The following is a 16,832-nucleotide window of genomic DNA, read 5'->3' on the forward strand; positions in this document are numbered from 1 at the left end:
TCATTTAGCATTTGTGGGAAGAAAATCTCTCTAGAGTGTAGAGGTGTTATCCTCTAATTGGCAGATACAGTGTGTCTTAATATGTTATATGCATTAGCTTCTTGCGGATGAAAGTGTTCAGATTTTATTTCTCTATAGTTCTTTGTATTGGACATATCAATTACTGATGAACTGCGCAAAAAAAGACTTTGCAAACTAATGTGTATGTTAAGTTAGGAGTCAGTGTAAATTTTAAAACTCCATAACTTTTGTGGTTTGGTTTGTTGGGGTTTCTTTGTTTGCTTAAGAATTACTATTGACGTATGTATTGCAATCAAAATTTTCAAATCTGGATGCCCAGCATTAAGATTCTGCATCTAGGTTTCTCCCAATAAGCAAGCTGTGTTTGAGATGTACTGAGCATCAATTCCTGTGGGAGCAAAAGCTCTTTCTTGGTTTCAGGAAACCAAGTGAGCATTACTCCAACACATTCAGGGCTTTTCTTTATTAGTCTACCCTTCTTTTCAGTCAATGGAATTTACATTTTCTCTTTAGTGGTTTTCCATGTGTGAACAAATAATTGGGCTTATTCATAAAGTGTTAGCTTGAATATGGAGAGACTTGCCTTGTACCAAAACACCATGTAATTGTCACTTTAACTGTTGCATTCTGAATGGGGCTAGTGTATTCCACTGATTTTTGGGGGGGTTATAAGACCTTTTTTTTCTTGGATATCATGATCACTCTGTTTTGTTTGGCTGTTTTTTTTTCCTGTCAAGTGAATATGGTGTTCTGATTTCTGCTTTATCTGCTGTTACCTGAATGCACTTACTGTACCAAGAGAATCGAAATGGCTGATCACATTTGCACTGTGGAACACACGATAGGGGTAAAAGCCACCATGTTCCAAACAGCCTTAAAATTATGACTCTCGGGGGACTGAGAGTCACTAACTGGATGCAGCCTCTGTCCCACTTCCTCATTTAACCATGTCTGTAAAACACTCTAGCCTGCTGTAGTCTATGTAACTGTATGCATATTCATCTGAATAAGCTGTAATCTTAAAAAAAAATTTATTTAAAAAAAATGTAATTCCTTGATAAGTGTCAGTGTGTCAGGAAGCCTTTGTCAAAAGAGGAGACAGGAGTAAAAATAGAGAGATAATGGAAGCTAACAGAGTAACCGTGGCACCAAAACACTAAAAAGAGAGAAAATAGTTAAGATGTATAAAAAACTATTTCCTGTCCAGACTGGAAGTTCCTGTATTCTGGGAAAACAGAGAAATGTTGTTTTGCCATTCATCTCAGCATCTAATATATTCTCTTTGTTGCAGAGGTTTGCTGTTGGGGAAGAAGGGGGAGAAAAAAATGGCAAGTTTTCTTCCCTTCTTAAAGCAAATTCTATTCAAGTGGCAGAATCATCTGAGATTGCAAAAATATGATCCAATGTTAGAACTAAACAGTGCCTAACTCCTGTGTAAGTTGTATATTTCATTTTCATTTTGCCCCTCTCAAATGCTTTTCTTTAAAAAAAAAAAGCAAGGGAAGAAGTTTAAAGAATAGGTAAGACAAGGCAAGCTGAGAGGTAAAAGCCACCTTGTTAGGTAAGTCCCACATAACTGCTTTGCCACAGAATAAAACTAGAACCCATTGGCACAGAAACTTTGCCTGATGAAGCCTGACAGCATGTCGGGAGCCTGAGCGCCATGCCCAACCTAGCCAAAAAAGAACAAGCCAGTTCATTGTGGCCCATGGTGTCTGAACAGTATTTTTGCAGTAAAGATGAAGTGGAACACTGCCTTGTTGTCATTTCTCTCCAGGTTTAAGTAATACAAAGCCTCTTCCCCATGCTTTTGGTTAAAATATGCAGGAGATTTAGCAGCAAGCATGGCATCTCGGGCTCAGAGAATGCCCTGTGTCCCCTTAAATGGGCTTGCAATCAGGTATGAATTGAAACAGCCATGTGGGCGTGGTAAGAGCGCTCTGGTCTCCAAACTTTGCAAATTATGTGCTCTTATGTTTTAATACTAACTGAAATTAAGCAATTGTTTTATTGTTTATTTGCGCAAGATTCTAGTACTGTAAATACGGTCTTTGTGTAATGCACGTAGTTCAGGTACAGCACAAAAAAATGCTCTTCCCTTGGAGCTGCTCAGAGCTTTGCATGCACATGGTAGTACCAATCTCTGTTCTTTCACCATAAACCAAGGAGAACAAGCAGGATTTAAGCCTGGATTAAATAATGAGTGGAATTAGCCCCACAGACCTAAGCAGCTAGGAGTTCCCAACCATAGTATTCCAGGCCAGCTTTGACAGTTTGGTATAAAACTCTATCCCCATTATCTAGATTAGGTTTGTGCTCTTTCCTGGGCAGGTGCAATTACTTCTGTGTCTTTTCCAAGCCCATTGCTCTTACCCTGCTAACTCCGTGTTGCATTTGTAATGTGCCAGGCTTATCATGATTCAGCTATGAAGCAGTTTTTCAAATCTGTGTAGAGTTCTTGTTTTCTTATTGGAATCTGTCTAGAGCTTTATTTTGCAATTTTAAGACATAAAATACTGTTACAAACTTATCACAATGCCTTGAAGTTGACTGTTGTGTGGCTGAAAGACTTTGTTCTCCTTGGAAGGCCTTGTTCTTCCTCATTAATTCTTGTGACCAACGTTTTTGTATGGAAAAAGTTCAATGAAACATTGAAAATATCAATGTTGTTTACATGTATTTCTGCCATTCGGTATACTTTATCTTCTTTGTTACACAATTGTTTGTTGTTAAAACCCAATGCCTCTCAGATCTGGGCAAGTCTTGAAGGACAGTCTGAATTACTGTACTCAAAAGGTATCTGTAGCTAATTCATCATAACTTTACTATTACTATTGTATAATATGCCCTCCCCAAATAGTTTGTACATCTTTTTTGTTATTGCTAACATTTTTCCTTTCATCTTCTTCTTCCTTAGACAAATTCTGAAGCTCTTTGTCCTTAAAACCTGTGGTAGGTTTTCCAGTAAAGATTTGGCTTTCTAAGTTCAGTTTGCATAGAGTGGCTTGTCTCCCCAAACAAGAATTAAAAGAACACAGATGTCACTCCCTTAGTTTACAGAAGTTCATTTACTCCTTAACTGAGGGTCTGTGTTCAATTATAACCAAAGCTAAAAGAATCAGGACAGCTAATGTAACTCTTTCTAATAATCTAGCAAACTCTGCATTTTTAAAACCATAGAAATGTACAATAAATTTATTTGTACTTGAAGTCCATATTTCAAAGAAAGATAGCAGCTGGCTCTAACCGGGCTTAAGTAAATGTTAATAAGGAATAAAGGAGGTCTCACTGATTTTTGTTGACTAAGAATTCAAACTCTTGGTAGTCATACCATTCTTCTCATTTTTCAGAGATTGAGTTTCTTTTTGTCTTCTATAAATTTATACTATTTGAGCAAAGATTAATTTAGGATTTCAATAAACAATATAATAGATATACCAGAAATATATTTAAAGCTGAAGTGACCTTTCAGGTTTCTCTGTGTTTGACCATTTTCATGCAAAACTTTTATTCCATACGAAAGGAGTGAATTTATCTTTTCCCATTCCCTTCCCTATTCGTAATTTAAAGATGTGATTGGTTGCAGTCGCTTTTGTCTGGAAAACAAAACAGTTGATCATTTTTAAGCTGACTGCCATATCATTTTCAACAAACAAAACAGTTGATCGTTTTTAAGCTGACTGCCATATCATTTTCAAATCCATTGTTCAAAAGAAATTAGAGCATTAATTAATGATAAAGGATAATGAATATTTTTTTGTTGTGAAAAGTGTGAGTTCTTGAGAACCTTCTCTACATGCAGTTTTCATTCATATTCAATTTAAATGTCATTTTTAATCTGATCCATACATTGACGAAGACGATGTGTAAGAGCTGTTTTTAGCAGTTGGATTGTTACTTTGTAAAGTATTAAAGCACTAAACAAATTTTTGCAATAGGTAGTAAAACTTGCTTTTGTTTTGAAAAACTTCCAGTTATAACTGTCGCACTTTTTATAGCAGAACTGTATTTAATTTCTTTCTTTTATGAAAGATTACTCAAAGTAACTGATAGCTCTGTAATCTGTGTGAATTGGCTTCTCCATTATTTGAAACTGAGAGAAGCTATAATGCCTATTCAATAAAATTAACTTATTTCTAAAGTATTTGTTTGCCTGAATTCTTGTTTGTGCTTTTTGTGTGCTCTCCTCAGTGCTATGCTGGGGAACAAGTGGAGCCTAGAAAAGAAGCAAGGGGCACGCCACAAACCAGGGGGAGGGGGCATTAACTGGCTCATCACAAGCTTTCATTCTGCTGCCATGAAGTTCACTCAATTTGATTTCAATATTAATTTGCATAAATTGGATAATTCTGACAATCTGAGGCAAAAGCCAGAAATGAGGCACTGCCAGGCCTGTTCAGCTTTTGCGTTTAGAGTATTCCCAGTTCCCTAGGCTCCAGAGGCACCAGACCCCTCAGTGTAAGGGGGGTGGCGCTGCCATGCCACCCTGCTGTTGTCCTACAGGCTGGGCTGTGACTGTCACTGTCACCCTCCTCGGGAAATCTGTGCCTGTGTCATCAGGTGGCAGACAGGATATTTGTCAAACAACTATTTTTGAACTACAGTATTTCTTTGGAGAAGTCCCAAATGCTGAAGAAGTCATATGAATGTGCGGTAAGTTGTTCCAACAGTTAATTAGCCATTTTTAAAAAAGCTTTTGTTTCTGACCTGAATTTGCCAAACTCCAGTTTCTGCCTTTGGATCTCATTTGGCTCTTGTCTGATTGAGTTGTCTGTTGCCCGTGCGTTGCTCGTTCCCTCTGAGCGGGCCATCCCTTAACCTTCCCCGCGTCAGGCTAAGCAGATGGTGCTTTCCAAGGCCGTTGCAAAGGCCTGTTTCCAGTTCCTGGAATGTAATCTTTCTCATGCCTGTGCTTCAGGGCTCCTTCAGCCTTTAAACATCTCCCTTGATCTGTAGATACCTGAATTAGACTGAAAGGCTTTTGTGAAGTATACTCCAGCTCCAACAAGAATTAATCCAGGCCAACTCTGCTGCAGACTGTATTAGACAGCCTCTCTTCTGAGTTAGACTCTGATTCTAAATAAGAATTGATAGCATCTACATTTCAGTTCAAGTTTTTTTCCTAACTGAAATTATTGTGTATTTATCCACAAATATGTTGTTAGTCTTTCTGGCCATAAGATGTACAAGGAACTCTCATTCAGCTGCTCTTTGACCCAGCATTTTTCAGAGTCCTCGCTTCCTGAGCTTGAGTCCTCCATCTGGTGAGTATAGCCAAGTTGATGGCTTTTTTCCTAGATGTCTCAGTTAATTTTGATTGCATCAAAAACACTTGGTTTGTTTGTACCCAGTTTACTGAGCAATCCATATTACTCTGTATTAGCATCCAATTGTTTAATCTCCTAATATTATTAATAATTCTTGTAAGCACCTTCCCCTGGTGATTGATAAAACTATTAGTTAGTGTAGGGCTGGCCCTCTCTTGAGACAATGGATTGGTGATTAATTATTTATCAATTAAACCTCCAATCTGTTCAAGCAATCTGAAAAGGTTTGAAAGGGCCTAAATTTTGTAACATAGTACTGACTTATTTTATTTTACCCTTCTTTCATTCTTGATTCAAATTCCATATTAAATATTATTGTACCTGTGTTCAGAGCACACGTTTACCTTCAATAATTGCTGTTTGACATCATTTTGAATTTGAATTGGGTATAAATTGGATATTAAAATAGCTTGGGGGGGTGAGATAAAAAAATCTTTGAACATATTTACCTGTTTTGCGGATCTCAAAGGCTTTCATCTACTGATATGCCAGCCTGCCGTTAGGATTTCCTTTCTTCCTGGTGCAAACAAACATGCTTTACCTAAAGACAGAAGAGAAGCCAAGGGTCACCATAGCTAAGTCAGTCGAGGTTATGGACTTAGTCAAATCTGTGCATGTGCTGAAGAGTTTTCTTAACTGGCATGACTAGTTTCTAGGAAAATGGTTCTTAAATATAAGGGCACTGTAGTATTAAACTTATCTGCCTGGCTGATTTATACTGGAATTATTTTACCTTTATTGCAGTGGCACAGGAAATAATTCCCACGTGTTCTTTTCATATTGATTTCAATGCCATGATCATGCAATTTGTTTGATACGATCAGATTCCTTAATCCTTCTACAGCTTTTATTAACTCCAGGAGGGCTTCAGGAGAATGCAGGACAGACTTGCTTGCAGAACTGGAATTTGTGCTCAAGAAACACTTTGAGACTTCCCTGGGGGAAGGACGTTAAAGCAACATTAAGTCTTTACTTGCTGAAATCTAGCATTGGTTGGCATCCCTGATTGGTATACTGGCCAAAATCCAAACGTTCAGATTCCCTCAGCTTGTTTTGGGGATATGTTTCCTTTTCACTGTGTGCTCAGAAGTATCATGGATGAGCGTTCAGTCAATCCAGAAGTTTGGAAAATAGCATTTTAATTTATGCTGCTTGTTGCTTATCTCTTTTATAAAAAGTTCTAAAGAGGAAAACCAGTGTTAGTAAATAATGACTTCCCTCGGGTCACCCTGTCAAGTGTCTCCGGTTGGGGTGAACCTCCTGCCCTGATGGCTTGCTGGCTGCACTAACCTGCACTGCCCTGACCCTGGACAACTGTTACCGGTTAATGATCTATTGATCTGCTGTGAGCACAGGAAGAGGTACTGGTATCACATACCACTGCACAGAAAACTGGTGATAGATGTTTATTTTTAATAGCAGGTAGTGAAAATTTTATTTCTTAATGAAACGAGAGGGAATAGCCCACATCTGCAGAGTGCTGATAAAAAGGAATTCTCGCCAGCCTGTCAGCTTTGTCGTAAGTGATGCCCCTTTTCTTCTGTGGCCTTTTTTTGCCTCACCAAACTAACCAGCATTTATAGTTGATTTCTGGTAACTTCAAAATGTGTAAAAGAGTTACATAATTTACTCCTAATATTGTCCTCTTTGCTGCAGGAAAACTTTTTTTTAAAGTTTTCATTAGTTTGATTTCTGCACAGATGGCTCAGTTAAACTCCACGTGTAACTAGAAAATATTTCTAAAAAGCAGCATTTTTTGGAAAACTTTATCCCTAGAACTAGAGGGCAGCTCTGTAGCCAGAACTGTTAAAAACATATCATATATGGGTTATCTGACTGGATTTTAATGCTTCAAATAGCTTGAAAACAAAAAGGTTTTACAAAAGTCACCATATGCAAGTGCATACTTGATTTTATAGAGCTGTGTTCTGCTTCCTGTGGTCCGCTGAAATAAGGAAGACTCCCTCTACTTATAACACAATTGCAGTCTTTCTCTTCATATAACCACATTTGCAGGAAAAAAAAAAAAGTGCATTTTAAAGAACAAATCGAGTCCCTCTCCTCAAAACTCCACCTAACTTAGATGCCTTGCTGAAATAAAGCTGTTAATGGTTAACTCGGAGGAAGCAAAATGAAGTAGTTCAAGCAACCTAACATGGCTATAAAACTCATATCGAGAGCAAGTACCAGTCATGTGGGAAAAATTTAATTTCTCCTCCCTGTTGTAGGGCCTGATTCTCCCGTGTCTAATTTCAGTGTACATCGGAAATGGTGACGATGGGATTGCACCATTGAAAAGCAGCTGTATCACAGTTACCACATGGGAAGAACGAGTCACAGATGAGGAATATACTGGAAATGGAGGCTGCATTGTAGGTGTTGCCCCTCAGGGCGAATAATTTAAAAACAAAAACCAAAAAGGCCAGAGGTAGGTAGAGTGGAGAACTCAGCGAGGCATAAGGATCCTAAAACAGAAGTAGAAACTGCAGCTGACATGCCAGCTGCATGTCTCCTCAGAGATATGATGAAGACTTTAACGGAAAAACAGACTTCACGGGTTGTGCTGGGAGCTGATAATAATGGTTTACAAGACCGCTGAACGGCTAATCTAAACTCACAAAGTGCTGTGATTCTAAGACAAAAAATAAACAAAAATATAATTATTATCACTGTGACCATAGCATTTACCCAAATGTCTAGCTATGTGCAGCACAAGAACTAAAAGAAATCTGGTCAGTGAAGCAAAGGCTAAGGCAGTTACCTGAGCTCCTGGGGCTAGAGATTCCCAAAGGATTCCTGGCCAACCTCTCCTGTGCCCCATTTCACACTTGCAAGGTGAAAATACAGTCTTTCTGCACAGAAAAATGTTAAGTCACTCTGTTCGCTCAGGAGGGTCACAGAACCATCTGAACAGAAAAGCCATGTGTCTGAGCGCTGTGCAGAATAACACTGAATTTACTTTCTTCATTCTACAGCAAATCATCTGCAGGATGCCCGCAAAGGCAGGAAACTGTTGGAGTGACTGGAATGAAAGCAAGGCAGAACCACGCATCCATACCTCTTAACGCAAGATTTAACAGCATGTAAGTCTGGTAGAATCAAGGTTTTTTTTTGAAATGTAAAATACCACACATTAGACTTCATCTGCCAAATAGAACAGAAACCCCTGATTATTGAGCTGAAGCGAGCAGGAAGGAGGTGGAGTGTGGATTGCCCCAAAAGGTCACCAGACCCCCAGCCCCATAGCGAATGCTGACAGCACAAGAAGATATTCACAATGTCACCTTATGTGCCCTTTCTGTTGCTTGTATGTGTCCCCAGCATGGTAGTTTTGGCATACTGTACATAACATAATACGAAGAAGTCCCATTAGATCTGAAGTCCAGATTCCTGCCCAGGCAGTCGGGAGGAGTTCTGACTTCTCTGCTCTAGAACTGAACTCGATTTGAAGGCAAGTGCAAACCATTGGAATTAGTAAGTGATGGGAACGTAACTGCAGGGGAGAATTCCTTTCTCTCTTTTTGCAGTGCTTATGGGTAACACTCTCCAAACAACGTAATTTATGTGAACAGAAAAGAATCCTTAGTTTAGTTTGGTATCAGTTAGTTGTAAAATGTGTTATTGACTTCTGGGCTTCTGCACTGTATTCCAGGGAGACATAAAACTGGCAAGTGTGCTATCTAGGGGATTTTAAATGTTGGAAGAAGGTTTGTGTTAAAAGTGTTGCTTTTCTTCTTTAAATAAAGTTTTTTTAACTTAAGAAATTACAAAGAAAAAAAGAAGTTTTTTCCAGACATGAACTCAAATGATGGATGTGTGACTACATAAAATAACCAACTAATCCCGGACTTTTTCCACAAATTTTAAACAGCTCCTTAGCCCTTTCTTTTTGAAAAGCTGACACATCACTTGTCTTGATAATTTTCAAGAATTTCCAGGTTCTAGCTGGGATTTAATGTAGTAACCAACACTTTGCAGAATGCTGGTGAATATATTACCAAGCATGTGATAAATTTGCCATCAAAACTAAAGCAGCAGGACTCATCTATGAAGGAAGGCAGCTCTAAGGCAGGACTGTGCAGACAGCACAAATTCTGCACCAGCGTCCAGATCTTTCATCTGGAGCAGAATCTGGCTAAGGAGGAAAGCACCCATCCTGTGTTCGTGTCGGCCCACGCGTGTGTCTCTGGGAGGTACCCACAGATGTCAATGTTAGGTACTTACTTGTCACCTGAGAGTTGGATGAACTCACTGAGCTCATTTCCCATGTGACAATTCAAACGATTGCTGTCTGATGGCCGTTGAGGTATTTGCTGTGCCTCTGGCTTAGATGTGGAGAGTCAAGAGGGGGCTGTGTATCTTTATAACTGATAAAAACCTGTACTGCAGCCAGTCCACTTTACCTTTGGCTTCTGCTGTTCATGCAATGACTCTTGTTTTTTGAGGAATTTATCAGAGAAGCCAGGAGCTCATTAGCTGTAGCGTAAATATCTCATGAATCTGGGCTTCTAAGACTTGTGGGCAATACTGCTGTAACATTTTATTATCAAAAGTACTTGAAAGCAAATACAAAATATAAATGCTTCAGCATCACTTTTACTGTATAGTGCTTCATATCATTAAAATGCGGCTAGCACCAAGTAGTTAAAATGCTAATTACCCTGTGACATCTGCAACCTTTTTAAAATTAGAAATACTATTAATTAGAAAAGACACTCTGTAGCATATCCTTATTCTTCCAATTGTTTAATCATTCATGGGAGGTGACATTTACCTCCCTGAGTTTAGAAATAAACCGATCCTAATCCAGCAGGTTTGCAAAGAGGTTCTGTGTAATTAAGAGACAGGCAGGTAAGTGTTCATCAGGCAGGAAAGATATGATTAAGCCATTTTGCTGAATAATTCCCAAGGACTTTTCCTAGCAACATCCCTTCCCAGACCGCAGTCATGCCTACAGGAAATGGCAGTTCTAAGTTAAAAAGATAATTTTTGTGCAATACTCTGCAAAGCAAAGAGGCAACTCTTTTTAGAGGCACCTAAAAAGGAGGCACTGCTTTAGGTATTGACTGCTGTCTGCTGAGATGTTCCACTGCTGTTAGGTATTTCACACAAATGTTCCCTGTGGTGTCAGGAATTTACAAGCCGGGCTCAGTCTAAGATGAGGTGAGCCCTACAGTATAAAAATTTGTGTGTGTAACAGTGAATGTGCGATTGTGGTTGGATGGTAGGGAGCCAGAGTGCTTTTCCTTGGAGGAGGGTGAAGATGCCGTTCATGTCTGTGTTGATTGCAAGGTGCTGTGCAGAAGATGCTAAGCAGGCAAGCAAGGAGGCCTGGCTCTGAAGCAGCTGCAGTTTGGAGTGATATGGGATGTGAACACGCAAACAGAAGATGACTAAGGAAAAGCTTGCTTTCTTCTACAGGCAGTAGTAACATCAACACTGATAGAAGACTGCGTTGTAAGGCTGAGGGATGTGCATCTAAACCATTGCTATCAGTAAAGTAATAGCTGAATTTTGAAAGTACTGCACATTGTTCCATCATGTTTTGGCTCCTGTATCCAAGAGGGTGGGGTTTTTTTTTCTGAGAAACTCCTACTGAGTTCATAAAACAGATTCTCTAGCCTTATAATGGCCCCGTACTTCAGGCAGATTATTTAAAGGACCTGGTGAGAGTGCTATTTAACTGGGCTGTGATCTTTCTCTTACTGCATAACTTCATGCACAGAACTGGGCAGAGCCTGTGCCAGTCGTTCTCAAGGTCCCAGCCAGCCTGATCACAACACGCAGAGAACCTGGGAGCCTCAGCACAGCTGAGAGCTATACAAAAACACAGGCAGAGTACAGCTGCATTTTAAAGCTGGGCATTCAGCTGTGCCTTCACTCCTATTTAATAATGGTTAAGTGGTGAAGTGCTGTCTTCTTGAAATGCTTCCCGTCTCTTAGCAAACACCATGTAACATACAATTTTTACAGTGACTTGTAGCATATTTTTACTCCTGAAATGTAACCCTTCCTTTTTAGTCCTCGGTAATCACAGTGATTTTGTGGAGAATACCAAATTTTCCATTCTTGGACTTAAAGCTTTTTTCCTTATTTCCTTTGACATTAATTATCCCTCCTAAAAATAGACAGGTAGAGTCCAAAAATATCCAGTGGAGCCTTAATGGAAGGTTTCTTACAGGGAAGTCAACACCCAGGCCTGATTTATTCACCCTGTCTTCTTGTTTGTGCAGTCCTGCCCTCCACAGGGTTCCTGTTTCCTGGGCTTGCTTCTTGTTTGCTCACCCAGGTTATTCAGTACGGCTGCTTGTGTGGGCACAGCAAGAGGAAACCATGCCTTACGCAGTCTTCTGGGTAAGTTGCAAAAGCTGAGGAGTGCTGTGGCTGCTTTCAAACCCTCAGCCCCTGGGAGTGACTCCTCTGCCGCAGAGAGGAAGGTGATGTAGGGCATTTCTTCTGACGGATCTGCCAACCTGTTCTGCCTTCTGCCGCCAGCCCACGCCCGCTGCCCAGGAGCACGGGCGTCTCCCTTGGCCCCGGCCCTGTGAGCTGGGGTAGGGCTCGCTGCAGCAGCAGAGGAGGGATTGGCAATCCTGAACAAAACTTTCTTCTTCCTTCCAAGTAATCCTATTCCTCCCAGCGGGCTGCCAGCAGCAGTCTGTGCAGCAGCCCCAGAGTGGGGAAAACTTGGGATTTGTTTTACGACTTCCAAAGTCAACAAATAAGATTGCATGTTAAACCAAACCTGTAAAGCCTGCAACTTCCTGGGACCTTACTGTCTGTAATATCAAAGGGTTGGAGATAGTTCTCAGCACAGTAACAGAGGCTAAAGGCAGAAACAGAGAAAATGGATGTGTCTCGGGTCTGCAGTGGCACTTGCGCGTTTTGGTGTAGCAAGTCTTGATACAGCTTGGGTCTAGGGCCATCCACTTGTGGGGATGCCCATCTCATCACTCTCCTCTGACAAGATCATACTTGTGATGTTGATTTGTAGATGTGTGTAGCTTTGCTACGGCATGTTGAGAGAGAGTCCCAAACCGATATATTTTTTGCACAAGGTGGGGCATGAGGCTTGAGAGAAAAATTGCAGGGTCTTTGAAGTGCAAAGCTTTGAAGTTTAAAAAAGCTAGCAAATTCCTGTTGCAGTTCACTGTCTGTGGAAAATCTGGAAGGCAAGACTTTTAACCGGAGAGAGTGGATAACATATTTAAAAGTAACAGAGTGAGGAAGTGTGGCTTTCATGTTTTAACTGTTTATGCAGTGGTGGAAAAGATGAACTTGACTCTAAAAGTGTGTACCAGACAACACTGTTAGTCTGTGCCTTGTTTCTCTTCCACTCGGAGGCTTTCAGTGTGTTCAGATCGCTGATGTAAAATGCGTGTGTGGTGGAAGGGGGAGGGAGGAATTTCTCTCTTCCCGTTGCTATTGTGTTTTGTTATGTTTTGTGTCTGTTCAGTTTGTCTCCAGGATCAGAGATATGACTCAGAAGTTATTTCCACAATAGGAGAGCATGGGAAAACACAAACATTGTTCTCTTAAAGACACACAGTCCTGTTTATTGCGCACTGACGTGCCTTACCTTCTAGTCTGTTGGAAATGCTACCACAGGAGCTATCTTAATCCTTCCTCTAAACCTGCTTTTGGATTTTGCACCTTAGGCCTTTTTTTTTCTCTCTAGAAAATGGCATAAAATTGTCCTACTCTATACTCCTCTCTCATTTTTCTGTACTTCCCCCTCTTTACCTTACCTTCCCCATTTATTGGACCTTTCATCTCTGTTTCCCACATTTTTTCATCTCATTCCCTTACTCTGCTGCCATACACCTGAAACACTCTCTCTAACCAGCACCAGCTCTCTTGTCCTTCAGCTGGGGCTTTTTTCTCAGTGGTGTTCTCTCATCCACCCACTTGGCATATTGCGCCTTTCCTCCAGGAGATGTCCCAGTCGTACTGGGCAGGTGCTAGGAAGAACACCTGGGCTAGCTCTGAACAAGCCGGATGGGGCAGCGTAAGCCTTTGTGACCCTTTGGCATGTACGAGTACTAGTGCAGCGGGCTCAGACCTGCGGCAGTGTGCTCAGGCAGGCACGTTTATCCAGTGACGCAGAGAAGAAACGTCAGCTCAGCAGAGACTTGCCAGCAACAGCGTCTCAGATTTTCTTAGCCGAGCCCCTGATGCCAACCCCTCTTTTCTTGTTGAACATTTGTTCCAGCCAGTGGGAGCCAAAGATTAAATCTAACTCCTGCCAGTGCCAACCAGGTAGAACAGGTTGATCCTTTGTTTACAATTATGATGAGGCAGCAATTATTCTCTAGCGATGTTTTCTCTTGGTGAGGTAGAGTTATTACTAAGCTCAGTGTTTAGGTTTTGTTAGCAGACCTTTGGGGCCTGTTTCTGCCTAAAACCCCACTCAGGTTTTTTTTCTTCCCTCCCCCCCCCCCCCTTTTTTTTTTTCTCCAGACTTGTTTGCCATAATCGTGTTCTCTGAGTTGCCCAAAGCACAAATCTGTCTCCCAAAGTCAGTGTTCCTTCATGCTTCCCTCTTCCTCTCTTGCTGCTCTAATGTCTGGGCATCCAGGCTCCCCTCCCTTGTCTGGTGCGTGGATTGAGAAATATATTAAAATAATCCCTCCCTCTCTCTTTATACTCTTGTCTGTGCCAGCAATGCATTGTAGCTAGCTAGACGTATGTGCTCGCCTGCTTGAATTAGTCTGACTTTGCTCCCTCCTCTACTGCTCTTAGAAAAGATGATGTGGTCTATAGTCATCTTTGGAGATGCTGCCTCGCCTGCTTGCTCTGAAATTCTTTAGGAAGCCCCACACATGTTCTGGTGCCATATAAGCCTTTCTGGTCAGCTGCTAGAAACACTCGGCTTGTCTCATTGTCCTCACCTCTCACTTATTTCCATCTCCATCTTCCTTCGCTTTTCTCTCTGTTTCTGTTGACTGTGTACTTATATTTATGTCACTTTAATCTCTTGCAGTCAACTAGGAAAGCATGCCAGGGGTGTGGTTCTTTGAAAAGCTGGGGCAGTTAACCTTAAGGTGGACTACTGTGAAGCCAGAAATAATACATAGGTAAATGTAAATAGGAAAATCCCATCCTAATCCTAGCAGCATTATTGCTTCTCTTCTGAACTGATGGACTACTGCCAAGTCTACGAACACTTCATGGCAAATGCTGAGTCACATGCAAGACAGAAACCCATACATTTAGCAACCCGCGAGAAGTTTCTTTTGCAGATGAGAATGTGTTAACATACACGTTTCAGAGTGTGGGTGTCTTGGTGGGGAGGCACATAACATTATAGTACCAAGGCAACAAGTCCATACTTACACTGAAAGGGCATATCCTTTTAGAAGGATTTGTTTCTCTTTTCATTCTAGAAAGTTTAGAAAACAATCTTTGCTCTTACCAAACATGAGGTGGATCCTTCACCTAGGAAGACTTCAGAAATGCTTTTTTCAAGGCCTATTTTCACAAACAGGGTCTAGAAGTGTTGTGTAACATGTATTTTCAAGAAACTTCATTCATTCCTTCACAGAAAAGCAAAAGTCTGTATCAACTTTCTCCAGCATCCATGAAGAAAGACCCCTCACTACCTTCCCCCCATCACAAACAGTGAATTCAGATAGAGCGAGTGGCCAAAAAACTGGGTAGCAGCATAGGTTAGACATGTCACACCCTTGCCATAGGAACAAACTAGCAAAAAGCAACTAGACTTCTAAACCAGCTGCCCAGTCTAGTCTGCCTGTTCAATGTCAAAAATGAAACTCAGAATTGTGCATGGGGTGAGAGGACATCTGAGGAAGCATTAAAGGAAAGACTGCCAGGGGTAGGGTGATGTTAGTTCCTTCAGTGGATCTGAAATGGAGGAAGTTCAAGAAAGAATGATACACAAGGTCTGCAAGGGAACTTCAGCTCAGGTATTAGATGGTTTACCACAGTTTTTGCTTGAGGATTCTCACAACCTGAATGCTTCAGAGGGTCCTCTGCCTGGGATTTCACAGTTATAACACAGACATCAAGAATAAGCAGTGAGAGGCCACGTCATGCTAATGTTAGTAGAAGAGAATGAAACAAACCTGTGGTTTTCTGCTGGACAGAAGCATTTTGTCTTCTGTTCCAGTGAGGGTTTGCTAATAAAGAGCCAGGGCTATCCACTGCATGAGCAAGGAGTATGTTATTCTCAGATAACAAGCCCTTAAATACTGCATTAGCATAGTTAAGCATTTATGTGATTTAGCTAGTTCCTTTTGTAAGTTATAAAATAGCAGTTGATCATAGACACATACAGGTGTACAAGCTAACTGGTGCATGGTCAGAGATAATGAATATCACTGACAGTTCAACGCTGCAATGAATACATGGGGAAACCTGCTATTAAAGATAATGTCTGTCCAAGCTGTTTGCTCTGGAGAGTTTTCATGTTCCCTGCACAAGAAAATGTACTAATTTTAAAGTAATTCCCACAATTGCCCCTAGCTTTCAAATAAGGATATTTTAGCTTTCATCTTTCAACAGTAGTTCACTGTTTTAAATTATTTTTGCAATCAGTTATAAAGTTCTATAGACAGATACTCATTATAGGGCACAAAATTGTTTTCCTGGGGCTGTGGTGTTACTTTCAAAGGAGGATAAAGGCATACATCTGCCATTGCCTCATGTCTTTGGAAAAGTCACTCAAATATCTTTGAGTTAGGAAAGAATATTTCAGGTGCCGTGAGATTAAATTACTACTGTTTTGATAGGACATTGCCACTTGCCAAGATGATATCAGAAATTTGCAAAGAACTGGGCTTTGGAAGAAAGGCATGTTGACTCTCTGACCTTTATGTAATGCGTATTAATCCCATAACCATCTTGTAAAGAAAACCACAGTATATACCGGCTTTGAGAAAGGAATTTCACTATGCAACTATAAAACGACAGTTAAAGCAGAGGAGAGAGTACAAAACAAACATCACAGAAACTTCCTCTCAATGATTACAAAAAAATAAATCCAATTTTAAACAAATAGCACTGGGTGAAATTTAAACGAAGATATCAAACAAGGTATCAAGCCTCAAACGAACAGCAGAAATATTAACAATTAATGCTTTTTAACTGATACATAGAGAAGGAAATTAAGAGAAAACCAGTATGTCATAGTTACAGGTTTTATTTTGAAAAATGTAAACATCACTAACCATGCATACAAGTTAAGACAATATTTTACAGTTGTTAATTTTCTTCCTTTTCTTTTTTTTTTCTTTTTTATTGTTGTTGCATAGAACATTATCACCATATATAATCTATGCAGTACAAAATACATAAAAAGTTACAGCAGAGTAAGAATAGATGAACATATAACTGTACAACTGTAATACTTCAATGTAGTGATTTAAAGAGTTGAAAAGTGACCCATGGAAGCATTCATGTGCTGCTGATAAAACTGTACAAGTGAACATGATACCAATAACATTATAGTTCACCAAAGTTGAA

The sequence above is a fragment of the Pterocles gutturalis genome, unplaced genomic scaffold (assembly GCF_000699245.1).
Source record: "Pterocles gutturalis isolate BGI_N339 unplaced genomic scaffold, ASM69924v1 scaffold10592, whole genome shotgun sequence".
NCBI classification, from domain to species: domain Eukaryota; kingdom Metazoa; phylum Chordata; class Aves; order Pterocliformes; family Pteroclidae; genus Pterocles; species Pterocles gutturalis.